General features: G+C 40.6%; 1 protein-coding gene and 1 non-coding gene across 2 annotated transcripts in view; one reads left to right on the top strand and one right to left on the bottom strand.

Moving 5' to 3' along the window:
- Window positions 1-19008, bottom strand: part of PDE7A (phosphodiesterase 7A) — a 114243-nt gene that overhangs the window by 81023 nt on the left and 14212 nt on the right. The gene's annotated exons all lie outside the window — the stretch shown is intronic.
- TRNAE-UUC (transfer RNA glutamic acid (anticodon UUC)) lies at window positions 15907-15978 on the top strand. Its single transcript has one exon. It is a non-coding gene; the product is annotated as a tRNA-Glu (tRNA).

A 19008-nucleotide genomic window follows, 5' to 3' on the forward strand; every position in this document is an offset into this window, starting at 1 on the left:
GTTTCTAGGTCTAGAGGTCAACCTTATTAGCCTTATGCCTCTGGCAAGCAGCAACCTCTCTGAACCTAAACCTTCACATTTGTTAAATGGGGCTAATACCTACCCATTTCTCTTCACAGTATGAGACAAAGTAGATGAAAGAACTATTAAGTGAAAGATGGTATTATGTGCCACCACTTCATTACAGACACATCATAAGTCTTGTAACAATTGTATTCTGTTCCACTCTGATACAAAAGACATCCTTATAACTAGCAATGTATGATGCTAGTTTCCCTGGTAACCAGTTAACTTCCTCACTGCTTTAAAAATCTTTGTATTAAAAAAAAATTTTCTTTTCTTTGCTGCCTTACTGTTTTTGACTTGCCTCAAAAAATACAAGAATGATACCAATAGAGTACTATTACTGCAACATGATACTGGATGGGGAGAGAAAGCTATAGATAATTTTCTGTAAGGGATATTGCTACAAAAGTCCTATAACAAAATACTAGCAAGTAGAACCATTAAAAGAATAATATACCTTAACCAAGTAAGAACCATTCTAGGAATATAACAGTAAGTTAATTTTAGATAATTTAGGATAATTTACCAAATTAGTAGATCAAAGGTGAAAAACTTTAAGCATCTCAAATGCCCCAAAATGCATTTGAATAAAATAAACAACCATTCCCAAATAAATACTCCCAACGAAGTAAAGATAAAAGGGCAAAGTTATCATTATTTGCAAGTGATTATGAAATAAACAAGAAAAGGTACTGAAAAGCTACTAGAAAACTCACTATGCAGCTGATGACAAAATTAACATACAAAAATCAATAGTTTGTCTATTTACAAACAGAAACCATAATGAGAGAAAAGATTCCATTTACAATTGCAACCAAAGAGAAGTAAACCTGAGTATAAACAACAAAAATGATAATGGACTCTAGTTTTCATCTCTATTGAGGGATCTCAAAAAAGACTAGAATAGAAAGATTCAGCATTAGGATGAGAGCAGCTGTATCAGTCAGGCTCCTGGCAGGAAAACTGATGACACACTTCAAGGAGTAACTGAGGAGAAATTCATGAAAGAACTATTTACTAAGGACTGGGCAGGGTGAAGCTCCCAGAGGGTAGCAACAGCAGCAGGAAGCTGTTACCACCGTTACTTCCAGACCCTAGGGAGGACTCTGACTATGGGCAAGGAAACATCAGGCAGAAGGTGAGCCTTCGGGAGACAAACGGTGCTAAGAGGGTGACAGGCTGGGAAATACACCCTAACCTCTCTTCCCTCCCACCCTCCCATCTCCTACCAGTCCTGCCAAGTCCAACAAGAAGCCAGTGGCAAGACAGCCCTGATGAGGCCGTCCATAAAGGTCAGCCCCCTGAAGCGCAGAGCAAGAGGGAGGGAGTGAATACACTGAAAGCGCGGAAAGTACATCCAGCGCAGCAGCTGGTCTCTTCTGACTGTTTACTCTCTGCCAGGCGCTGCTCTAACCACTTTATCTGCATTAATTCTAATAATGCCAGTTTGCCCAAACAACAAATTCCAACAATCCCAGTAAAAACACCCACAGGATATTTTACGGGTAGTGAGAGGGGAGTTTTTGACTAATGATAAATTCTTCTAGGATAATAACCATGCATGCATAATCAGGTAGGAGAGAAAAGAGGGGAGAATAGTCCTATTACATATTTTAAAATATTATTAAGCTGTAATTAAAACAGTTTAATCCTGGCACATGAATACGCTCACTGAAACACAACAGAGCCCAGCGATAGACCAAACAGACACAACAACTTCACACACGATAAAGGCGGCATTTCAAATACATGGGGGAAAAGGTGTGTAAGTTGATAAACAATTTAGGGGAAACTGGATAGTAAGGAGAGGAAAAAAGCTGGATTTCTGCCTTACTCCTTACACCACAATAAATTCCACAGATGGAGCAAAGATCAAAACATGAAAAACAAACTGTGGGGGCTTCCCTGGTGGTGCAGTGGTTGAGAGTCCGCCTGCCGATGCAGGGGATGCGGGTTCGTGTCCCGGTCCGGGAAGATCCCACATGCCGCGGAGCGGCTAGGTCCGTGAGCCATGGCCGCTGAGCCTGCGCGTCCGGAGCCTGTGCTCCGCAATGGGAGAGGCCACAACAGTGAGAGGCCCGTGTACCGCAAAAAAACAAAAAACAAAAAACTGTGTTAATAGAATTATCGAAAGAATAATGTAAAAGACTGTAGGAGAATACATGAAAGACCTATTATCTTGAGGCACAGCAGATAATACTCTATGACATAGAACCAGAAGCCTTAAAAGGGGAAAAATTATACATTTCACTAAATAAAACTACCACACACAAAAAATTACCATAAAAAGTAAAAAGAAATTCGATAAAATGTTAGTAATATTATAAAATGAATTTATTTCCCTAATGGTGGAAAATCACTCTTATGATACAAGAAGATATTTTACATATTATTTTAAAATATAAATGCCATTCAAATAAAAATATGCATAGTATCACTTATAACTAAAGAGAAGCGAAACAGACCTAATGAGACACCTTTTTATTTTAACCCATCACGCTATCAAGGACAAAAACATTGATGATACCTCACTGCCAGTGAGGGTGTGGAGATGACAGAAGAAAGAAACAGCTGGAATTCTGCATTATTCAAACTCTCTAACCATCTAACTCAGGGACCAGAGGATGATCAGTTTTCAGATGGACCCTTCACTGTCCAGGCTGTCCCGACTCTGGCCATCCAAATCTCAGGAACTAAAAAGAGTTCAGTAACACCTCATCTTTCACTATTTGAACTCATTGTACAAACTCTCACTATGCTAACTTAAGAAAAGATCTGGGCAACAAGGAATACACTGTGAAGTATACACAGTTTTGCAGTGAGAATGTCAATTGATGCAACCCTTTTGGAGCTAGCAAAATTGTAAATGCATGTAGCTTTCGACCCAAGTTATTCCCCTCACAGAAATGTATACCATGGACATACGTTGGAATGTAAAGATATATGCACAGGACATTCACTGCAGCACTGTTTATAAGAGGCACAAAAAAATACTGTTAGCCTAAATATCTTTTTTTTTTTTGGGTGCACCAACGTGGCCTGCGGGATCTTAGTTCCCCCACCAGGGACTGAACCCAGGCCCCTGCAGTGAAAGCACTGAGTCCTAACCACTGGACTGCCAGGGAATTCGCTAGCCTAAATATCTTAATTGACAGGGACCTAAGTTAAAGTACATCCATGCACTGCAATTCATGAGTTCCTAGTCTTCTGGAGATGACTGATACTGGGGAAAGGCCACTTAGTGAACTCTCTCAAGCTAAGCACCAAAATGTAATTATAAAATTGAAAATAATAACTGATTTTCAAGATTTTGACTTGAAAAATAACAAATATAAAAACAAGTTTAAGTTATAGTTAACAAGATGTAAGTTATAATTTTAACTATGCACAAATTCTAAGAATAAAAAACAGAATCGTGTTGACTTTACCTTTTAGTGTAAGCTTTTCAACAAAATTGTATGATAACATAATATAATACAACCTTCATGTTTTTTTCTCAATCACAATGATCATCTTTTCAAAAGTACTGAATGGCTTCATCCATTTTTCCTAAGGGTCTCTCTCTAATCATTTGCATCAAAAGTCACTGCAATCGAATCAGGCTCCCTTAAAAAACAGCTAGCATGTTATTATGACCCAGTAATCCCACTACTGGGCACATACCCTGAGAAAACCGTAATTCAAAAAGAGTCATGTACCACAATGTTCATTGCAGCTCTATTTACAATAGCCAGGACATGGAAGCAACCTAAGTGTCCATCGACAGATGAAGGGATAAAGAAGATGTGGCACATATATACAATGGAATATTACTCAGCCATAAAAAGAAACGAAATTGAGTTATTTGTAGTAAGGTGGATGGACCTAGAGTCTGTCATACAGAGTGAAGTAAGTCAGAAAGAGAAAAACAAATACCATATGCTAACACATATATATGGAATCTAAAAAAAAAAGAAAACAAGGTTCTGAAGAGCCTAGGGGCAGGACAGGAATAAAGACGCAGACGTAGAGAATGGACTTGAGGACACGTGGAGGGGGAGGGGGAAGGGTAAGTTCGGACGAAGTGAGAGAGTGGCATGGACATATATACACTACCAAATGTAAAACAGATAGCTAGTGGGAAGCAGCCACACAGCACAGGGAGATCAGCTCGGTGCTCTGTGTCCACCTAGAGCGGTGGGATAGGGAGGGTAGGAGCGAGATGCAAGAAGGAGGAGATATGGGGATATATGTATATGTATAGCTGATTCACTTTGTTATAAAGCAGAAACTAACACACCACTGTAAAGCAATCATACTCCAATAAAGATGTTAAAAAAATAAAAATAAAGACATCCAGTATGTTATCATCTTAGATCTTCAGCTGGCAGTCTGTCAATAGAGTTGAATTTTTTAATGTCACACCCATGAATTTTATGAAAACCTGCATACTTTTTGCAAGATAAGCAATTTCATTTTGCAGCTGATTTTATTGTATCTGACCAATAAAAATATTAATAATGCATCAGGAACAATACTTAAGTGGGAACAAATTTTAAAAGTGGTACTTTATTACTAAATTTTTTTCTTCCAATAACCAATCTAGTAACATACATACTAGGCAGTCTCTAAGAGAATGACATACCTACTATACTGATACAAAGATGCTCAAGATTTGTGTATTTACGGAACAACGTTTATTATGATCCCATGTGTTTAAAAAAGATTTTCCTATGTATACTTGTAATACATATCAAGGTGTTTATGTGACCAAATTTGCAAAAAAACCTTCAAGAAACTATAAACACTACTTACCTCTGGGGAACTGGGAAGGAAAGGTTTCCTTAACTGCATTCTATACCCTTCTGAATTTTTTAATTTTACCACAAGGAGGTATTACTTTTACAATAATGATGGTGGTGATGATGATGCTGTAACTAAGCTTTAAATCAAGTCCCTAGTAATGATAGAGAAAATCTGTGATTCCAGCTCCCAGGAGTTTAAACTAAGTCCTAACTTAGAAATCTCAAATGCTAGTTAATGAAAAGCCTTTCAAAAGACATTCTTATGCAATACTTGATTACCCTAATAGTTTTTTTCCAAATGTATTACTTCAGAGAGCAAACTTTTTATTCCATTATCCTTTAAACAGGAATGAGTTTTAATGGAACGAAGTTTAATGTAACAATGAATCAAAAAATTCACTGATAATGTTTTAGATCCCACATTGCAACTAACTTCTCAGAAACTACCATTTCTTGAGTTCTGGTTCATATCAAAGAAAACTATCCGCAATTACAAGGACAGGCTACGACAGTACCCCCTCTCTTTTCCAACGAGCGGGGCCAGCTTTTCTTCATGTACTTCAGCCAAAGCAACAAGTTCCAAGCAGACTGTCTGCTATTAAGCCCAAACTAATGAGCTTTGCAAAGTGTAAATCAATGCCACTCTCCTCATTAACTTTCTTTGCTTTGGAAAATATAGATTTTTTTCCATTAAAAAACATTATGTTAACATGCAATTGGTATTACAGTTATTTTTAAATGAACAGTATTTGAATTCTTCTATTTTATTTTCTAATACAAAAACATATCAATAGACGAAACCCCTATAAACAAAAGCTCTTTGGAGTCTTCAGCAAGTTTTTAGAGTGGAAAGGGGTCCTGAAACCAAAACTTTTGAGATCGTACAGACCAAAAGGCAAACAGCTGGGAACAATTTGTGTACAACTGGGATGAATGAATTATAACATGGTGGAGGTGGGGGGGTGGGATGAAATGTTACAGGTACTTAATTTGTTTTTAGATACAATTCAATGCCTTTTTAAAAAGTTAAGAAATGGGAAAAAATGTATTTCAAGTTTTCATATTAACCTACATATTTAGATTTCCAGTGTCTTCATTTCATCCTGTGGAGCTGAGTTACCATCTGGTGTCATTTCCTGACAACCTTAAGAACTTCTCATATTTCTTGTAAGGCAGGTCTGCTTGCCACAAATTCTCTCAGTCTCTGCACAGGAATGTATTTCACCCTCGTTTCTGAATGATAGCTTTGCTAAATATAGAATTATTCACAGACAGCTTTTTCTCTTTCAGCGCTTCAGGTGTGCTGTCCCACTGCCCCGAGTGTTTCTGACGAGAAGGCAGCCACTGATGATCCTCTGTATGCAATGAGTGCTTTTCCTCTTGCTGATCTCAAGGTTTTCTCTTGTCTTTCAACAAGATTGTCTATGTTGTGTCTAGGCACAGGTCTCATATTTATCCTACTAAGATTCACTGAGCTTCTGGATGTGAAGTTTAAAGGTTTTCATCAAATTTGGAAAGCTTCCCACAAGGCTATTTCCCGCACCTTTCTCTCTCCTTCTGAGACTCCCATTACGCCTATGTTGTATGCTTGACCCTGAGGCTCTGTTCATTTTCCTCCAATCATTTTTCTCTGTTTTTCAGATTGAATCATATCTACTGGTCTGTCTTTAAATTCACTGATTCTTTTTATTAGCATCTCAAAACTGCTGTTGAGACCCTCTAGTGAATTTTTCATTTCAAGTATTGTAGTCTTCAAGTCTAGAATTTCCATTTTAACTTTTTTTTTTTTTTTTTTTTTGTCGTACGCAGGCCTCTCACTGCTGTGGCCTCTCCCGTTGCGGAGCACAGGCTCCAGACGCGCAGGCTCAGCGGTCATGGCTCACGGGCCTAGCCGCTCCGCGGCATGTGGGATCTTCCCGGACCGGGGCACAAACCCGTGTCCCCTGCATCGGCAGGTGGACTCTCAACCACTGCGCCACCAGGGAAGCCCAGAGACACTTTTTTTGACCGCTCCTTTTTCCTGTGCACTAGTCACACTTTTTTTCCTGTTTCCTTCCGTGGCTTGTAATTTTGTTGTTAAACCTATGGATTGTATATAATACAGCAACTCTGAATTCTGATTCTTTTCCCCCTAATAGGTATTGTTGCTGTCTTACTTTAGTTTCTGTCTGGTATCACGTCTGGGCTAAATATGTGAACTCTGTCTCCCTGTGATATGCCACCACTGATGTCTCTGCTCAGTCTTGGTTTAAATGTATCTTTTTATTTTTAAGCCTGACTTCCTGAGGGGTTGCAGCTTTGCATAATTTCACGGTCAACTTGGACTGGGCAGAGGTTATGCTCAAACACCTTTAGCCAGTGAGGCTCCCACCTCTGCTGATGGGTATGTGCGTGGGTAGGGGAGCTCCTGGGAAATTCAGTCTGTTTTCCAGTTTGCCCCAGGTTTATCTTTCCTCAGGCCCTTTCACATCTCCCAGGTGCATGCACAGAACTCCAGGGTCAGTCTAAAGTATATGAATACCGTGGGCCTGCTCAGATCTTCTCTGTGCTTATGCTCAGCCTCATCCAGGAATACGTGTGCCCCAAACAGTACTGCAGTCTGCTATATAAGCGGAGCCACTGGCCCTCCCATGCACCTCTGAAATCCACATCCACAGAAAATGCCACTGAGCAACAACACCCGCCACTCCAAAGAGCTGAGCCCTCTTCAAGGTGAGGTCTTCACAGCCTGCTTCTTGCTGGCAGAACCTCATGCCAACCGAGCTGGGAGAGAGTAGGGTGGAATGTGCGTAGCCCCAGCCAAGAATGCCAGAGATTCCCATTTTTCTTACTCCAAGTTCGACAGCATTACACTTTTCAAAGCTTTATGCAATTGGCCTTTGGTCGGTCTCCAGAGTAATGAAATGGCTGCTTTACAAAAGTAATGTAGAAATAAATATTCTATTCAAATGTTCGTACTCTTTGGACCAGTAATCCCAGTTCTATAAAAACCACCCTAGGGAAGCCCACAATGTGGAGAAAGCTGTGCACAGCACGTTCCTACTGTGTTATTTCTCCCTTCCAGCCTCCTGTGCGGCTAAGTGGAGCCACGTAGTTCTCACCAATGCGACAAGAGTAGAAGAGATACCACAGCTTCCTGCCCACCTCCTCGATGTAAACTGCCCTGACATTCCTCTCTTCCCCATCCCCACAGACTGGCAGCAACTCACAGACAACCATGACAAATGAAATCCCTGTATTACTTCAAGGAACGGAATCACTTCACCAGCCTGTATCTATTTTCAGGCTACTGTATGACAACTAAATAAAAAGGTATCTTATTACTGAGTAACATTACAAATCCACATTTTAAAAAGTAACATATTCTAAAAAGCTACAAAATTAAATGTACCCGTTCATCACAACTACCTTAAAATACATATAAAAACATGGCAACTGCATAAAAATAATAATGCTATAATGGCAGGATTATGGGTGATTATTCCTTTCAAACTTTCAATAATATTAAGTTAGTCTGATAATTTAAAAAGTTGAAATTGTTGAATTAAATCTGCTTTGAGACATTTTACATTCTGTTTTAAGACTGTCTTAAAAATGGTTTCAAAACAGATTTAAAGGATTTTTTAAAAAATAAATTTTCCCTATTTTTTATTTATTTTTAATTTTTCAGCCGTGACAAATGTGGGATCTTAGTTCCCTGATCAGGGATCCAACCCGTGCCCCGTGCACTGAAAGCGTGGAGTAGTAACCACGGGACTGCCAGGGAAGCCCCAGATTTAAAGGATTTTTATCCTATCCACTTTCATAGTGGTATAAAGCATGGATCCTCTGGCCAATGTTCACATCCAAGGTACCTGGTCTGCAATCCTGCCATTGTGTTCTTTCTTTAACAATGCAGAATTATTTACCCATGTTCCTCTAGGGTACTAGCTAACAGCCTTACCCAAACAAGACTGGCTTCACATAACTAAACTATTTCTACTTTGTAAAAAACAAACAAAACACACACAAAAACAACAAAAAAAACCCTTTTGCTTCATCTTTCACATTTGTATTTCTTAGAAGAAACAAAGTCTAGTCTCCATGCGTGCAAGGGGATATACAGAACCTGAACCAACAAGAAGCTTTATGCCTTTTCTCACCAGCAACTTCCCTCAACCTAAAAAAATCTTTCTGGAGAAGGACAAGAGCTGGCCCCACTATGAAAAGCATAGCTTTTAAGACTGAAGTCCCTACACCCCAGAACTAAGAAACTGAAACAGCCAAGCCCAAAGAAAGCAAAACAGAGCTGCTAAAAACTCTGTCGTCCTCTCATTTTTCTAACTACAGTAGTCAGCAGTCCCCTCTTAGTTCAGGTTCCGCACTCCACGGCTTCAGTTACCCCCGGTTAACCGCAGTTCGAAAAATATTAAATGGAAAATTCCAGAAATAAACAATACACAAGTTTTAAAATGTGCACCCCTCTGAACAGCATGATGAAATCTCGAACTGTCCCACCTGGGACATGAACCATCCCTTTGTCCAGCGTATCCTGCCCATTAGTTACTTAGTAGCCATCTCAGTTATCAGAACAACACCGTATCTCAATGCTTGTATTCAAGTAACCCTTATCTTACTTAATAATTATTCACTTAATAAAGCTTCCAAGTGCAAAAGTAGTGATGCTGGTGACTCATATGCCAAAGAGAGGCCCTACAGTGCTTCCTTTAAGTGAAGAGGTGAAAGTTCTTGACTTAAGAAAAAAAAAATTGTATGCTGGGGTTGCTAAGACCTGTGGTAAGAACAACTCTTCTATCTGCGAAATTGTGAAGGAAAAAGAAATTTGTGCTAGTTTTGCTGTCACACCTCAAACTGCAAAAGTTACGGCCACAGTACATTTTAAGTGCTTAGTTAAGATGGAAAAGGCATTAGATTTGTACACTAAGATTTTGAGAGAGATACATCCACTTAACTTTTACTACAGTGTATTATTATAATTGTTCTATTATAATTGTTCTACATAATTGTTCTGTAATTGTTCTATTTTATTATTGTTGTTAATCTCTTACTGTGCCTAATATTTTTTTAAATTTATTTATTTATGGCTGTGTTGGGTCTTCGTTTCTGTGCGAGGGCTTTCTCTAGTTGTGGCAAGCGGGGGCCACTCTTCATCATGGTGCGCGGGCCTCTCACTATCGCAGCCTCTCCTGTTGCGGAGCACAGGCTCCAGACGCGCAGGCTCAGTAGCTGTGGCTCACAGGCCTAGTTGCTCTGCGGCATGTGGGATCCTCCCAGACCAGGGCTCGAACCCGTGTCCCCTGCATTAGCAGGCAGATTCTCAACCACTGTGCCACCAGGGAAGCCCACTGTGCCTAATTTTTAAGTTAAACTTTATCACACGTGTGTACAGGAAAAAACAGAGTATGTACAGGGTTTGGTACCATCCACAGTTTCAGGCATCTCCTGTGGGTCTTGGGACATATTCCCCGCAGACAAGTGGGGGGACTACTATATACAATCTCTCTAAAAATGCAGCTAACTTATACTGGTATCTTGGTATTTCCAAGCCTAATAAGTAAACAAGGTTTGAATAAGGGAAATGTACAGAACCCCATAAAATGTAACAACAAATGTGTCTAATTATAGAAAAAAGAGGTGGCCTTGACACCCTCTAACAAGATGTACTATAAAATATCATTATTTCTAGAGCCACGCTGTCCAGTGAATCAGCAGCCACTGTGGCTACGGAGTGCTTGAAATGGTGCTGGTCAGAACCGAGATGTGTGCTCCAAAAATACATAAAATTTACCACTAACATCTTTTTTGTATTGATTACATGTTAAATTAACAATATTTAGGATAGAGTTGGTTAAATAACATACATTAAAACTAATTTCACCTGTTTCATTTTACTGTTTTAAATGTGGCTACAGGAAAGTTTTAAACGACATACATGGCTCACACTGTATTTCTATTGGGCATCACTGGTGTTATACCTGAACCAACCAGTCTAGTTTCTAACAAGAAAAATTTTATAACCATTTTCTTTTGGCTAAGCGTTCTCTAGTTACACACTTATATGCTAAAGAATAAAGAAGGTGGGCTTCCCTGGTGGTGCAGTGGTTGGGAATCCGCCTGCCAATGCAGGGTACAGGGGTTCGGGCCCTAGTCTGGGAAGATCGCACATGCCGCGGAGCGACTGGGCCCGTGCGCCACAACTACTGAAGCCCGTGCACCTGGAGCCTGCGCTCCGCAACAAGAGAAGCCACCGCAATGAGAAGCCCGCGCACCGGAATGAAGAGTAGCCCCCACTCGTCGCAACTAGAGGAAGCCCACGCGCAGCAACGAAGACCCAGCGCAGCCAAAAACAAATAAATAAATAAATTTATTTAAAAAAAAAAATAAAGAGGGTGTGTTGACCTGGGGCTACATCCCACAGTGTACTGAAGAAAAGGGCTACCTATAGTCATCACCTGGTTACTCAACAACAAGGGTCTATAATCCATTAAGACAACCAAAGCCCCAGGAGAAATCCAGATACTTTTTTTTTTGGTAATTTATTTTATTTATTTATTTATTGGCTGTGTTGGGTCTTTGTTGCTACGCGCTGGCTTTCTCTAATTGCAGCGAGCGGGGGCTACTCTTTGTTGTGGTGCGCGGGCTTCTCACTTCCATGGCTTCTCTTGTTGTGGAGCACGGGATCTAGGCATGTGGGCTTCAGTAGTTGTAGCATGGGGGCTCAGTAGTTGTGGCTCGCGGGCTCTACAGCACAGGTTCAGTAGTTGTGGCACAAAGGCTTAGCTGCTCCGTGGCATGTGGGATCTTCCCAGACCAGGGCTCGAACCCGTGTCCCCTGCATTAACAGGCGGACTCTTAACCACTGCACCACGAGGGAAGCCATAGAGACCTTTTATAAAGTCCTCAAGGTTGAAAGCCTATCCCTGATCCTGACCATGTCATTTACCAGCTTTATATGAGGGGATCTGAATACTACTACCACTTTGAGGCCTTCCAGAAATCCTTCAGTCGTCAAAGAATTAAGAGCGGCCACCTTGAGATGGCATAAGACCCTTTAAGACAGAAATGACTGTTGCCGCAGCAGCGTATGAGGTGGCATCGTGGGAAGGGGGAAATAGGAGGGAGTGTGGGGAGAGCAGGAAGCTGGACTCTGTAGGATGGGTCACTGACAGGACTTTATAAAGGTTTGACGCACTCTTTTCATTTGCTAAATATCTACTTTGTATGAAGCACTGGGCTGAACAGAGCTAAATAAACAGTGACCACTCTTAAGGAGCTCATAGTTTAACCAAACTGAAATCAGGACAGATAGGTACACAAGGTGGCTCTTCTAAGAGTTAACCCTCGGCTGGAACCTTAAGGATGGAAATCAGAGTTGGTTAATAACATTAAATAAATTAGGGCTTCCCTGGTGGCACAGTGGTTGAGAGTCCACCTGCCGATGCAGGGGACACGGGTTCGTGCCCCGGTCCGGGAGGATCCCACATGCCGTGGGGCGGCTGGGCCCGTGAGCCATGACCGCTGAGCCTGCGTGTCCGGAGCCTGTGCTCCGCAATGGGAGAGGCTACAACAGTGAGAGATCCGCGTACCGCAAAAAAAAAAAAAATCTGTTTGCCTAGCAAATTTCTATAATCCAAATACCATGGACCTCATGAAATTGTCTTTAAGGAAAAAATTTTAAAAATTAAATAAATCAGTAGACAAAGAGCTGCGGCTAAGTGCACTCAGGAGGCAAGGCAGGTTGTGGTTAAACAGGAACGCGAGTATTCTAGAGGTATGATGGACGGACTCCAAGAACCCTTTGAAATGTTGTGTATGTTCCTGCATGACCTGTGTGTGTGTGTGTGTGTGTGTGTGTGTGTGTGCGCGCGTGCACACACGTGCGTGTGAGAAATACATTACAATCAACAGATTCTCTGACAGTAGTCTCCAAACTTGGAATGCATTTATTTATGAATTAGATACATATAATTTTATGTACTCCATGTAACATAAATAAAATTAGGAACTGAAACAATAAGGTTGAAAATAAACACTCTAAAATTTTATTTTTACATCTTCAATGGCTCTTCTTGCGCAGCCCTCTTGAATCCTGCTCTAAGAGACTTAACCAACCAAACAAAAAAACGACAAAAAGGAAATTTAAAAACACCACTGATGGGGAAATAAATGTGGAAAGCCTTGAAAAAGTTATTAAAACTACACCTCAAATGGAAATGAACTGAGGCCAACCACAAAAAATTCTTGAAGTCACTTCTGGAAAGTTTTTCTCTGAAAATGATTTTGGAGTATTTTCACTGTGATGAAAGAAAAATGAAAATGTTGGTTCTACACACTGCAGGTAATCTATGTTTTTGCTTTTATCTTCAAATTGTCCTCTTTTATGTTAATGTTATAAGCCATTAAAAATCCTCTTAAATGTTTGTAAGACATAAATTCTCTCTAAAATTTTAGAGATTTTAGAAAAGCCATGTAAAATGGGTCCTACGTTCCATTTTTCTTAGTACAAAATTTGAGTTACTATCACAAAATTAAAAATGTTTGCAGGAGGGGGATAGGTTACATGCCAATTGCTTTAGTGGTGAGAATGCTTAGAAAGTACATTCAGAAGTTCTCAAGTCATTCATTTTCAATATATTTTCCAAGTATAAAATTTTTCCTCCAATTTCACATTCTTGGTTCTATTCTGGAAAAGTACTTATGTCACCTTCCTTTTACAATATATTTAAAATACAAAGAGATAATTACCTATAATTTGTTATTGACAATTAATCCATACAACTTATTAAAATGAAAAAGATCTTTATCAAATTAGTACGCTGAAGACAAAAAGTTTGTGTGGAAGAATTTAAAATGCTGAAAACTTTTATTAACAAAAATTCCCTCTGATGACTACATCATTAAAGAGATAAGACTTACTAGATAAAGGCTTAGCAGTACAGGTAGAACATCATTTTATTAAAAATAAGTCAAGGGACTTCCCTGGTGGTCCACAGAGGTTAGGAATCTGCCTGCCAATGCAGGGGACATGGGTTTGAGCCCTGGTCCAGGAGAATCCCACATACCGCAGAGCAGCTAAGCCAAAACTACTGAGCCTGCGCTCTAGAGCCCGCAAGCCACAACTACTGAGCCTACATGCCACAACTACTGAAGGCCGTGCGCCTAGAGCCCGTGCTCCGCAACAGGAGAAGCCACCGCAATGAGAAGCCCACGCGCCGCAACAAAGAGTAGCCCCTGCTCACCACAACTAGAGAAAGCCTGTGCACAGCAATGAAGACCCAATGCAGCCAAAAATAAATAAATAAAATTTAAAAAAATAAAAATAAGTCAAAAAGGTGGAAGTTTGCCACAAATATGACATTTTCATTATCAATGTAAAATTTAAAAACTGATTTAAAATATACTAAGCTGCCAATAGAAAAATAGGCAATGGATATAGACAATTCCAGGATAGTTAGTAGGTAACTAATAAACATATATTCCAAGTTTAATATCAAGAAAAATCCAAGAAGTGGAAACCAAAAATATTGAAAAGGTATGAAAAGGCACTCGTGTGCTGCTCACGGAAATGTAAATTGGGGTCACCTTTCTGGAAAAAAATTTGGCAATATGCTTTGATCTAATAATTACATTAGGAAATTATTTCAAAATTCAGAGAAAGATTTATGTAGGAAAATGACATAACATTATTTTATTTCTGCACAGAAAAATATTGGATAAAAATGTTCTAAAATGTTAACAGCAGCTGTCTCTGGGTGGTAGACTACTGATGATGTTTACTTTCTTCTTTATAACAAGCAAATTAACTTTAGTCGAAAAAAAATTAAAGTTACTTTTTAGAATTCCTTTCAACAAATATCGCGGAGCTCTTTTTATAGAAACAAATAATAAGTGTTTGCTATTTCTAGTCCAAATGGACAAGGCTCCTATTTTAATTCTGGATTTTTACCTCCCACTCACCAAAACCCTCATAGGAGAACAACCAGAAAGGCGCTCTAGTCAGGGAGAGATCTAAGTTCAAATCCTAGCAACACCATTCACGGCTGTGTTACTTTGGGCAACTTTTCTAAAACTCAATGCATCCTTAAATAAGATTACACAATTTTAGAAATTAAGATAGCTCCAATACCACAGAGGGCAGCTCAGAAAGGATATGAAGATGAAGGTGCAATTTTCGGAGGGAGGGAATAGGCTGGGACTATAAAATGAAATTATAAGAATACAGTTTGGGATTCATCCCAAAGAGAGTCATGCTGACATATGATCTGACATGATAAGCGTGAGACTAAAAGAGTAAGTTTTTCTTCTTTCTTCTGTACTTAACACTTCCTATGTGTTGTACACTAGGGACACAGCAGTGAACAGTATAAGCAGCGAACAGTATAAACAAGATCCCTGCTTCCAGACCACACATTCTATGGTGGCAGGGATGCAGGCTGGAAGCGAGGCAGAAATAGACAAATCCAGTTAGTGGTATGTGCTGTAAATAAAACAAGGTAATAGATAGATGGGGGAGGGGGGCTTTTAAATAGGGTGGTCAGGGAAGGCTCCTCTGCAAAGAGGGAGCCGAGACTTGAAGGAAGAGGAGCCACGGAAGATCCTGGGTCTGAGGGCAGAGCAGGTGCAAAGTCCAAGATGGGAACAAACCTGACAGTGTTCACAGACAGCAAGAAGACCACTGTATAAGGAGATGCGACTGAAGTTAGGAGGGATCAGATTTTATGGGGCTGTATGATGAAAAGGAGTTTGGATTTTATTTTCATTGTGATAAGAACCCATTGATGTTTTCAGTAGAGAAGCATGATCTGGTTGCATTTTTTTTTTCTTTTTTTGTGGTACGCGGGCCTCTCACTGTTGCGGCCTCTCCCGTTGCGGAGCACAGGCTCCGGACGCGCAGGCTCAGCGGCCATGGCTCACGGGCCCAGCCGCTCCGCGGCATGTGGGATCCTCCCGGACCGGGGCACGAACCTGCGTCCCCTGCATCGGCAGGCGGACTCCCAACCACTGCGCCACCAGGGAAACCCGATCTGGTTGCATTTTAAAAATTACTTCGGGGAGTTCCCTGATGGTCTAGTGGTTAGGATTCGGCACTTTCACTGCAGAGGCCCAGGTTCAATCCCTGGTCAGGGAACTGAGATCCCGCAAGCCATGCAGTGCAGGCAAAATAAGAAAATAAAAATAAAAATTACTTCGACTGATCTGTGGTGAGAGAATTCTAGTAACAGCATGCTACATACCTTGAACTAGGTAGGAGTGATAGCACTAGCGGTGGCAGAATCAAGCAGAATTCCCACAGAGATTGATTTCAGCTCTTTCGTTCAAACCCACCATAAAGGTCTCTTGTAAAACCGTCCCTGGTTCTCCCAGCTCCACTGTGCCACCACTGAACTCCACACACAATCCTAGTCCAGTACTGCAGTCACGTACTTACATGGCTGTCCTTCCTGATGGACACTCTCTAGGAATGGAGGCAGGAAGCACGTCTCACTTATCTCTGATATACCTAGCCAAGTGCCTGGCACGTAAAGAGTGCTCCGTAAACATCTGCTGACTGCAAGAGCGAACAAACACATTTAAAATATTCAAACCCATTTGTATTAGTTTCCTAGGGCTGCTGTAACAAAGTACCACCAGCTGGGTGGCTTAAAACAACAGATTATTCTCTCTCAGTTCTGGAGGCCAGAAGTCCAAAATCAAGGTGTCGGCAGGGCTGTGCTGCCTCGGAATGAAGGTGTTAGGGAAGAATCCTTCCTTGCATCTCAGTAGTTTCTGGTGTATCCCTGCAATCTTTGGAGTTCCTGGCTTGTAGCTGCATCGCTCCAATCTCTGCTCCCTCTTCAAATGGCCTTCTTTCTTGTGTGTATGTCAGAGGCTCTGTGTGTCCTCTCCTCTGCTTAGACAGACTTCAGTCACTGGACTTAGGGCTTGCCCTAACCCATATGACCTCATCTTGATTGCATTTGCAAAGATCCTCATTCCAAATAAGGTCACATTCTGAGGTTCCAAGTAGACATGAATTTTTGGTGGACACTATTCAACCCATTACACCTTTCAACACCAAAATGGACTGCCTTATAAAGTGGTAATCTTCTCATTCCAAAAATGTTCAAGCAAAAACTGAGCAGCCAAAATCACGATGTTCAACAGAAGAGACTTCTGGATTGCCCGGTGTGTCCTTTAACCTCCTTGGTTTCAGTTTACTTATCTGGATGTTGAGGGGGCTGACTTCCACAGACTCTTCTAACATTGATGTTCTATGATTCCAGGTCATAAATATTATAGCAGAAAGCTTACCTTCTCAGCTCTGAAATAGGCATAATATTTTTTGTAAACTATCTGCCTCCAAACTCACTTCATTTTTCCATTAAAAATGCAGTGCAGGGCTTCCCTGGTGGCGCAGTGGTTGAGAGTCCGCCTGCCGGTGCAGGGGACACGGGTTCATGCCCCGGTCCGGGAAGATCCCACATGCCGCGGAGCAGCTGGGCCCGTGAGCCATGGCCGCTGAGCCTGCACGTCCGGAGCCTGTGCTCCGCAACGGGAGAGGCCACAACAATGAGAAGCCCACATACTGCCAAAAAAAAAAAAAAAAAAAGCAGTGCATTCCTCCATACATCATTCCCCCACTATAATTCCATTTTAATAAACCACTCTGAATACCTACGATGTGCCAGTGAATAACTCGTTTCTGACCATCCTATAATAAATTATTTTCTAACTAGATCTAAGTTTCTTCATAACTTTATTTCTACTTAAATGATATTCCACCTGACAGCGTGTTACTTTTTAATGTTGTTTTTTTAAAAAAATTGATTTCTCTGATTACAAAAAAAAAAAAAATACAACAAACCACAGAAGTACAAAAATAGTAAAAGTTACCAGAAACCCCAGTACCCAAAGATAGCCACTGTTAACATTTTGCTGAGCGACCTTCCAGACTTGTATGCATTCATATACTGGTGTATACAATATCCTCCATGTTTTTATTGACAAATGCAGATATTACATAGAAAGTTAAATCAACAGGCTAATATATACATGCCACTTTTCAGCTAAAATTTTCCCCATTCAAACTGTTACGTATACCTTTCCAAGACAAATATGGATCTGTGGCATCATTTTACTGGATATAGACTTTTACGCTGAATTAAAACACCATATTTTAACAATATCCAATGATGAGCACTGAAATAACCTAAACACCCATCAATATCAATACTGCAAATTGTTGCCAAAAATCTATGCACATGTATCTTAGCAAATTGTTCTAACTGTCCCTTTGGATAAATTACAGGACTGCAGAAAGGGTAATATTCACATTTAAAATTTTGATTTGTAAAGACCTACTGTATTCCCAAAAGATTGAACCAAATGATGCTCCCAGCTCCATTTATAAGAATACCTATTTTCGGGACTTCCCTGGGTGGCACAGTGGCTGGGAATCTGCCTGCCAATGCAGAAGACACGGGTTCTAGCCCAGGCTCGAGAAGATCCCACATGCCCCTGAGCAACTAAGCCATGAGCCACAAATACTGAGCCTGCGCTCTAGAGCCCGTGAGCCACAACTACTGAGCCCAACTGCCACAACTACTGAAGCCCACGTGCCTAGAGCCTGTGCTCCGCAACAAGAAAAGCCACTGCAAGGAGAAGCCCAGGCACCACAACGAAAAGTAGCCCCCGCTCACCGCAACTAGAGAAAGCCAGTGTGCAGCAAGGAAGACACAATGCAGCCAAAATTAAATAAATAAATTAATTAAAACAAACAAAAAAAAAGACCGTTTTCTCACACCCTGCTAAGATTGGGTTTTGCCAGTCTTTGCCAGTAAGAAAATGTTTCCCCACCCCCCAAATTTTTAAAATTTATTTTATTTTGCATTTATTACTAGCAAAGCTGAACCTGTTTTCCTACATTTGTATTTCTTCCTGGAACTGAGTGAGTCTTCTGCTAACCTTCTGCTGAGTAGTCTTAATTTTTTTCCTATAGATATTATTACATTGCCCTGTTAAAAGTAAAGAATCCTTCAAGGACTAAGGCCACTCACCACTCCTTTTCAACATCATATTGGAAATCCTTGCTAATGCAATAAGACAATAAAAGGAAATAAAAGGTATATCGATTAGAAAGGAAGACATAAAACTCTCTTTGTTCACAGATCGCATGATC

This window comes from Delphinus delphis, chromosome 17 (genome assembly GCF_949987515.2).
Source record: "Delphinus delphis chromosome 17, mDelDel1.2, whole genome shotgun sequence".
Classification (NCBI taxonomy): domain Eukaryota; kingdom Metazoa; phylum Chordata; class Mammalia; order Artiodactyla; family Delphinidae; genus Delphinus; species Delphinus delphis.